Below are 9,531 nucleotides of genomic sequence, written 5' to 3' on the forward strand. Positions count from 1 at the left end.
GACCACCTATAAATGCTTTCCATCGGTGGGTTCACAGAAGCACTTCAGCTGTAATACTTTAATTGCTCAGGGACTCAAAGTCTAATAAGGTTTCTAAATCGAGCTGCTTTATTTGTTTTCCTTTGACTCGCGGCTAGAGCAAAAATGCAGCCACTCTAATTGCAGTGCCGTCATTAAGAGCTGTGGGTATTAAAAGTTTCTTCCTCCAAAAAACGAGCGTGTTGCAATGTTTTGCTTTTTTTGTACTCTCGAACTGAATTATGGGGCCCTTTTCGTCAAGGCCAGGTTCACGCAGGAAGTAATTGAGTTTAATAGAAGATATATAAAAAAAAAACCAAACACAAATGTTGAAATACAGAGGAAGAGAGCTCATTTGCTGTTTTTACTAGTGGTGTTTGAGGCCGTTTCATGACAGTTATCTGGTCCCTAATAACTTCCAAAATAGTGAGTGTCTGCTCATGGCGAAGAAGGAGTGTTTTCATGTTTCATTCATCTATTGGTTACTGACTCGATGATAAATCTCTGCCACAAAGAAGTGAAACATCCAGGAAAACTAAAAAAAACCAAACCCGTCTCCGACGATACATTTGCGAGGATCACAGATCTGTATTTTTATTCACATTTTAATCAAACTCATCGCCTTCCACATCGAGCTGCTTACTTTTAATTGAGTTTGCATTGCAGCAATTATCAAGTGAGAAGGAAACGAAGTATCTGTCAGCTCGACGTGTCACAGGTACACTCTCACGTCGACACGAGAAGGGTGGAGGGTGGTCTTGTTCATCCCCTGATGAGGCACACAATGGCAATCACAACTCAATTAACACTTTCTATATATACAGTTGTGCGCGCAGGGAAACACACACTCGCATGCACTCGCACACAAACAGCGGGGGCGGTGGGGGGTGAAGAAGCTGTTTTCCAACCCTTCCTATCGATCCCGGGGCTTTGACAGCTACATGTGTTGTAGGACCTGCAAAAAAAATTCAACAGGAAGACACGACGTGAGTTGGTTGATGCCACTCATTTTCCCTTTGTTGTCATCCTCTGTTATGTAAGTTAACGTGACACAAAAGAAAAAGTACAGAAAAAATACATTTAAAAAATGTGTCAAATGATATGATTAATAACTGCAAATGCACATATGTAAAGCACACATGAGCACCGCTGAAACCCCTTTTTATGCTTGATGGACACATTTTCTGCATTACTGTACATGTATTACCTGCATAAATGTCTTTGGTCTGGCTTCTATTTCATTTATAGATTTCCTGCATGGAGTCACAGTTGGCCAACCTTCCTTTATGCTACACCTGATCTACTTTATAGGGCCTAGTCAGAGAAATCCACCTGAAGTTATTGCAAATACTTTGTCCTTCCACTCCCCGCATGCCTTTCTTCTCCCCCCCCAATCTTCTGCCTCTGTTCCCCTCTCCGGCCCCCACCCTTTCTTTCTGTCTAAACTTGCTTTCCTTGATGAGTCCTAGCAGGGAATCACAGGCTCGGAAAAAAGGTAGGGGCCTGACAGAGATTGATGTCTGAGCGCTCCCCCTGATTCGCTGATTAAACCCATCAATCAATATGCAGAGGAGGTGTCCAATGCAAATGGATCCAATCAGGCGGAACGGAGGGGTATTGTCTGTGCGTTGTGGCGAGTGGTAAAGTTAGAGGTGGAGGACGGGCACTTCAGCCCGCTTTGTCTCGCTAGGTCAGGGACTAAAAATAGCCTCAAAAGGAGAAACAGGACAACAATTTAGGATTGCAAAGATCGAGACGGGCAGCAGTAGTAGCAGCAGCGTTAGTGAAACATAACAGAGTCAACTGTGACGCCCACAACTCTCACCTGTTCTTTCATTTCACAAACAAATATGTTCTCCCTCTCTTCTTGTGTAAACAAGAGAAAAATAGGCTTGTGTGACTAAGGGTACTAATTTCACCTATCACGCACTATCTTACTACCTCTTGGATATACAAAACCTGCACAGGCTCATGCGCATAGATCATTGGAGGGGGGGGCGTCTCCTTGCGCCATCCCCATCCACTCGCACACACGCCATCATATTTTCCATGTTTCCATCTTCATCCAATCTTACTGTAATGGTGCAGCAGGGACTGCGGCTGGATCTCCCCTCTGGGCCCGGCTGCTCCCTGAAGTATCTGCCTTGCTCTCACTTCAACCCTCATTTGAATACAAGTAGCATCCTTGGTCATTACCGTGAGAGTGTGTGTCCTGCTTGCCTGTCATTGAGATTGGTGTGTGTGTGTGCGTCATAGTCTATACGGCAGCACAGTCAGAACAGATACCACTGTACCCAGGGGTCACGTAGGCCTCTGAGAGCCACTCTGCATGCAGTCGTTTCGACTTGTCGAAAAACACGCCGGCTGTCGCAATCACGCAGACCAGCTTTTATTTCTGTCCAGTTCAAGTTCATTATTCATGATTGTTCCATCAGTGTTCTATCTCTATCATTCGGCAGCCTCACCCTCCTCATTCAAACCCCACGGAAAGTGAAGGCTGATCATTTGTTTCAGTAAATGACACAGATGCCTCTCACTCTGCTTATAGACTTATTCCTCCCCTTTTTGGAGTAAAGGGGGTGGGGGTGAGGCGGTGGCGCATGTGAGGGAATGATACCATGACACGTTCTTCCCTCCCTTTTTCCTCCTCCTTCATCTCCTCCTTTCTCTCCCCCACCCCGTCGACCACTCTATCCATCGCTCTACTCCTCCTCCTCCTTCCCCCCCCCAGCTCCAGTAGGAGACAACAAGCCCCCAAAATGGCTGCCTTGGTGCCAGGGGGACCACAGGCTGCTCTCCCATCTCCCATAATCACCGGGGCGATGCTCGGATGCCTCCCCCATTTGCATAATGCCATCCTGACACTTTCACTTCCGCCATCCATCACCGGCGGCGTGAGTCCCGCGGCCTGCTCCGTCGCTCCGTCTCCCCCTGATTGCGTCCTGTGTTTATCTGCCCAAGCACAAAAGATTGATTCCCCGCTGTCTCTCGGCCTTATGTTCAGCAGATAGGGATTTTCGCCGAATGATGAAGCACCCAGTCAGCTAATGATAAACAGAAAACACATATTCAAAAGGACGGTCTCCCCCCTCTCTCTGGCTTTAGTGTGGCTGCCGCTCGCCTTGCCTTCTCCTCTGCCATGTGTGGGGAAGGGAGGGATGTCAGGTTAAGGAAGTGAACACACTCTGCAGGGAGTTCAATTTGAAACGCAATTGTTTTCCTGTCAGTCCTTTTACATTTTTTCTGTTGATTTGCTCCAGGGGTAAGGGAAAATGAAGGACCGGGAGGAAAGGGAGATAGCAATTAAAATAAAACTGTCGTCTTGATGGCTGCTCTTGTTCTTGTGCACACCACAGTGCAGGCGGATCTGACAGACCGTGCTTTAAGAACATATCCTGGCTGAAAGATAAAAGCATACATGAGTGCAGCCCAGTAGCTTTTAAGAGGACGGAATTGGTACAAGAGGCTCCTTATATTGCAAGTGAAATAGGTACAAACCAAACCCGATAGGTGCACTATCTTTAATTACTAAGCATCTAACACGATGTTGTCTTTAACCTCTCAATGACAATGTAGCAGCCAATCAGTGCGTGCTGCAACCGAGGCACATTACATTATTACATCCATTAAATCGGCGCGTGAAATGTTTTGACATCACGCTTCACTTTAATCAGGTGGGCCGGAGTCACATTTCTTTAAATGTACCGGTGCACGGTTTACAACACGATAAGCGTTCCTCACTACTGCAGGCGACTGTACGCTGCTGCAGAATGCCAATGCAAAGCATTTCAGCAAGTGCACTAAGTCTGCAAAGTTTCACTCCACGATAACAAAATACTATTAGCTGCTGTCACGTACAGGAGAAGAGAGATTATTTTATTTATTGAAATGAGATTGAAATGATAAATCTCTCTCCCCATGATAAAACACTGGGACTCATAAGCCTAGTGTGGGGGATAGGGATTAGAAAAAGATGGAGGCGAGAGAGAGAGAGAGGGAGAAAGAGAGGGAGGAGTGAGAGGGGAAGAAATTCATAATGCATAATAAAACAAAAGGTGTCGTGGGAAACATCACTGATATTAAAATCAGAGGCAGACAGATCTATATGAAAAATGCAGATTTGAAAATGTAAATAACCATGGCCCTAGGGGGGAGGGGGAGTGATTCAAAGATAGGATGACAACATGAAGAGAAAGGCATTTATATGGAGGCTTTGATGTTTCTCACATCCAAATTTATGCTTCTGATGACCAAAATAATGCCACTGAAGGGGATTTTTTTTTACACAGTGCACTGCTGGCCCTGCTTCATACCATGATGATATAAAACACATTATGTTTCGCATTATCTCAGTGTGAGAATGCCTGGTAATGAGATGATTCACATTCAAGAGGGATACTTAAGATTGCATTTTCAACATCTCCAAACAACAACATGTTATCTTCACATTAAAGCCCCTTTCCGAAAACAAAAGGCATTTGATCCCAGCGCTGCTTCAACGGGAAATCCACACACTGCACCTAACCTTAGCCTCCGAGGATGACCTTCTCACTTTAGCCCAAATGCATGCAAGATTGCCTCCCCCCAAGATTTGGGGGGAAAATGCTGGACCGAGACCCCGCTTGGATGCAATATATCCCCCAAATTACATAAGCTGTATACATAAGCTGATTTCCTCCCCCTATTAAAGCTCAGGAGAAGACACTAACAAACTGTGCTCCTTTCCTGTGCCCGTTTGGCCAAGATGACAATGCACTTAAGTGAAATCTGAATTCCTGCAGCATTAAAGTTTTACATATGTGAAAGTATAATTTCGCCCTGTTTTCAGATCCACTGTCTTCGTAAATCTCGATCCTCTTTGGTGCTTTCTCTCTCCCATGATAGTGTTGCATTTGACAGAAGGTTTGTGGGAGTGTGAAAAAAAACTATACTAGGACACCGTGTGGACTATTGCAAATCTTTTATGTGCAGAAACGCGCCCCTCCCGCCACCCCCCACTCCCGGATATTGAGGAAAAGAGTGGGAGTCGCTGGCTATTTCCTCATGTAAATCCACCGCACAAGTTTAGCCTTGTCGCGGTTCTTTACAATACTCAGCTCCTGAATATTGCCATTAGGGAGCTCTCTCACTGCCATTATATTGAATATATTATTATTCTGGCAGCACTATCACTTCCAGCTCATCGCCATTACTCTCTCTCCCTCTCCATCCTTTTTTTTTTTTGTCTTGAATAGATAAAAGCTTCATGAAAAGACAGCATCAAGTCACTTGAATTACTGACCGGACTCATTTGCTCGTGAGGTTTACTATGTTACTACTTGGTTTTGATTGTAAGATCTCTTTTATCCCACTAGGGCCTTAAGTATCAAGGTTTATGTTACATCGCTCACGATTAAGCTCCTGCTGGTTTCTCAGAAGCTGGATTTGATTGCCGATATTGTTTTCAGTATTGGGAAGCTCAGCGGGGAAATAAACCTGGGATATCAATTAATTCTTGGCTTTGCAAATCTTAACGAATTCTTTACAAACCATTATATATCAGTTAGGAGTTTTACTGAAACATGTTTAGGCTTTGAGCTTAATAAATAAAATGCACAGTGAGAAAGGTTGTAAATGGCTGCACAGAATTCATAAAAACTTTTGAAGTGTTCATTCATGAGAGCCAAATTGTAAAAAAGGAAAAGCAATAGTAAATTTGTTTTTCTCCCTTATAGACTGATCTAAAAAAAAAAGAAAGAAAGAAATTATTAATAAAGCAATTTATTACAGGGTATAAACCATTTAAAAAGGGTGTTTTTTTAAATGTGGTCTCATTTGGAAGGAAAAAAAATCAATGTATATAGCAAAAATGCAATTCAACGTTGCAGTGTTACGTTCATTCATCTCAGTAATTACTTTGGTGAGTACAAGTTATCAGAGAACCAGCATTCAAGGCCGCATAAATAAGACCCAATTAACCGTAGGTAATGCTAAAGTGTTTAAGAGTGGAGCTCTATGCCAAGTTTGCTAACGTGGGCTTCTTAGCGCTACCACGTGTAGCTCTGCTGAGGTCAGTCTTGGTGAGCCCTTAAGAGCAAACAGGGCCTTCACTCCAGCTCACTCCACAGCTGCTTTTAGTCAAAGCCTGAGGTCCCACCATACTCCCCCCTCCTCCCTCCTCCCCCCTCCCCATCCTGTTCCATCCCTTCTGCCCCTCGGCTTTCTGTTCTTTTGCCAGGACTGTAATCAAGCCTTCAGCTTGTGGCCAGGGCCTACCCCCCTCTCAGCCCAAAAAGCCACCAACAGACTAAACTATGAGAGAAATGAAGGGTAGAGACATAAGAAAGTGAGCGGGGTGTGAGAGAAAGTCGTTAAAATTGGTCCCCGTATACTGAGAGAACAGCTAACTGTAATGCTGTAAATGAAGGAATTGCTGTTCATTGTTTTAAGGAGGGAGAAAAACACAAACAAAAACAAAAAAACACATTACTGGCAAAATGTCTGCCACCGTTAAAGCTGCAATGCAGGAACGGTACACAAGTGAGCGCTAATCAAAAACACGTGCATCTCAAATTCCACTCATAGCACTGTCTGATTAGCCTTTGTCAAAACAGGGATGGGCAAGTTTCCTGCTTTAACGTATCACTATAAGAGTCACTACTTACCCCGGCTCTGTTTCGATTTAGATTTAGATGCACTTTCAGTGTGCAGCTCTGTTTGCCACCAGCTACACTCTCACAGAAAAATGCAGGAGCTGATTGCTAAAATGCTCGAGAGCTACAATGCCGGACGCTGGAAAAACAAGAGTAGTTGTTGAAACTTTGTGTTTTTGAAGGAGGCACAGCGGGTGAGGGGTGTGGGGGATATACTCGCCTTTGTCCCTGTTTGTTGGGTTAATATTTGCGACTGGGAAAATTGTGTACACAGTCTACATCTTTCAGAGGAGCTAGCCTTTTTGCTCAGGAGGGCAGCACTTAGAGTTTTTCTCGGGGGCAATCTTTACCTGTTTTTGTGTGCTTTCATCCTTCGCAGTGTCATTTTCCACGGCCGCAGGGGATGGTGTACCCGCCGCGGTCATGTCCAAACAAACCCCCATCATATTCCTTGCTGTGGCTCCTGAATACAACGCCCTCTCAGATGACATGACTGCAACAGCAGCCCATTATTCTGGACAGCCTCTTGGTTTGCTCAAGGATGTGATGTTGTCAGTGCTGCCTTTCAAGGCTGGGGGAAAAACAATGCTGTGGAACATTACACAGATACAGGGAGAAATCATCATAAAGTGTTGCGTGCCGTTAATCTTCAGTGGTTCTTGGTACTCATTCTCCAAGTCTCTTGAAGTCTACTAGAGGGTTGGACCCCCCCACCTCTTGCCTTTTGTTTTGTTTAAAAGATTGCAGTTGAGATTGTGGCCTAATGCAGGATGTTACGTAGGATGTTAACTGAAGAAAAGCTTTGGAGACACACTTACTTGCTGTCCTCCAAAATGCAACCAACATGTAGCATGACTGCAATGCTCGGCTGCCTACATGTAGAACACTTCTTTTATTTAAACAAGTCTCTTGATTGGAGTTCAGCATGGAGAGAAGAAAAAACTAAAAGAAAAAAAGGAAGAAATAACCCACCAAAGTCCAAAAAACACAGGTGAGAAGAACACTGTCACTATTTTGTTATTTTAAAGACTCATTAAGTTCTTTGTATATCAACATCTTTATCTTCTCCGGCAGGAGTTAAACTACATGACTGACCGTTCCAGATATTTTTGAGACTAACCCCTTGAAACCTGTAGGCAAAACTTGTGTAACACCTGCGGACTGCTAGTGTAACATGCTCTAGATCAAACATCTCCCTCAGGCCTCTGGTTGCTATGGAAAAGTGTGTGTGTTCTAGGGCTGGTTGGTCAGTGGTTGTTGGAAAGAGGTAGACGATGCTCCACCGAAAACCACCATGTGATGCGATTGTTCTGGTCATTAGCAGGTTGCCGTGGTCACCCGTAACTTGCACAGAAGACGCCCACTTGGAGACTTGCAGACAAATGTGTCCCAATCTGTTTGTGAGCAAGCCGGTTTGTGGTACAGCATCTCCTTTGCTCTTTTCACCCAGTTTCACCCAGCAACCCTGCCAACTGGTTGGGGAATACGCATTTTTCCCTAGCGACCAGTAGTTGCCAAGATGTTGCTGACCAGTCTAGGCTTGCATCACTGAAGCCTTAGGTGTTTATTTGGCTAATACTTGTTGACTATGAGAGCCAAAGAAATTCATATCATTTTAATACCCCAGATAATCAGACCAGGGAAAACATGTAGCCAAATCATATCATCATAACAGTGAGAATCAAGGGTTCAAACTTTAATTTGTCTGTTTGTTTGGCTATGATCTACTTTTATTGCAAGCAGACACACTGAGCATCACAGAGCCACACGGGTTATACGGTGATGATGATCCAGTTGATAGACTTTGGATTTGACTCAAGCGAAAGTTCATCTCCCATAAAAAAAAAAAAAGATTAGGCAGGAAAGTAAATGCCAGTATGGGCAAAAAAATTCATATAAAGTTGGGTACCTACTTCAGAAGATCCCTACTCAATATTTTTAGCATCTAAATATTTGTTTGCCTCTTTAAACCGAATTTAAATAAAATAGGTTCACTTTATTTTCTAAAGACATTTGTAAAGGAAAATCCATGGCAGGAAATCCGCCCAAATCCTTGGAAAATCCAATAATATTTGCATAGAGCTTAAAACATGCAAAGTCTCTGCGTACGAATTAAGCTGGAAAGGAAAGCCCTGCTGGTTATGCATTAAAATGGATTGGAAGCAGGGTTTGACTCCTACAGGTAAAACCCTCGGAGTGACTGATTCTGCACTTTGAGGAGACAAAAACCAGAGATGTCCCTTCAGTCCTGTCCAACTCCTCACTGTGCTGCTGGATAATCGGTTTGGCGACGCTGCGCACTTCTCGGTGACCCTCTCCAGCTTTCACACTTACTTCTTCAATAGATACAAAGAAGAAATCCCTCTGGCACAATGCCACCGATGTACGGCGCAAAATGTAATGGCCAGATTCCACTGCGATGAAAACAAGAGGAGACAAATGTTGCCACAATAGGCAAGGAGCGCGTAAAGTTGCAGAGAGGAGAACATGGAAGGGTTTTCTTTAGTTGAGGTTCTTCCAAGGCCAGTGCTGATTACAGGGCAAGGCTTGAGACAATGTGCCTGTGTGCTGTCAACTTGGGGAAAACAAACATGGAATTTATAGCACATTAAGAATTCAACAGGCAATCTATTCAAGCAATTAATGGCGTATGAAAATAAGCTCTGTTGGCATTGAAAGCGCTGCAACATGAATGTAGGCTACGACTGTTGTGTGCTTTTGTTTTCTGCTGATTCGCCCTTGAGGATCACAGTTCCAGAGCTCGCACTCTTCACAAAGCCTCCCTGAAAGTTGTTGTGCCCCTCTTTCATACAGCATATCTACAATTACAGTTCCTCCTCTGTTTGCCCACAAAGCGCAGTCAAGGTGATTTCGATTATAC

The 9,531-nt window shown here is 44.0% G+C and overlaps 1 long non-coding RNA gene across 1 annotated transcript; it reads right to left on the reverse strand.

The window, feature by feature from the left end:
- Positions 1–591: 591 nt before the first annotated feature.
- On the reverse strand, positions 592–9,155 carry LOC145420632 (uncharacterized). Its single transcript, XR_013901953.1, has 2 exons — positions 7,001–9,155; positions 592–973 (listed from the first exon to the last, which is right to left on the reverse strand). It is a non-coding gene; the product is annotated as an uncharacterized LOC145420632 (long non-coding RNA).
- Positions 9,156–9,531: the final 376 nt, after the last annotated feature.

The sequence above is a fragment of the Astatotilapia calliptera genome, chromosome 15 (assembly GCF_964374335.1).
Source record: "Astatotilapia calliptera chromosome 15, fAstCal68.1, whole genome shotgun sequence".
Taxonomy (NCBI): domain Eukaryota; kingdom Metazoa; phylum Chordata; class Actinopteri; order Cichliformes; family Cichlidae; genus Astatotilapia; species Astatotilapia calliptera.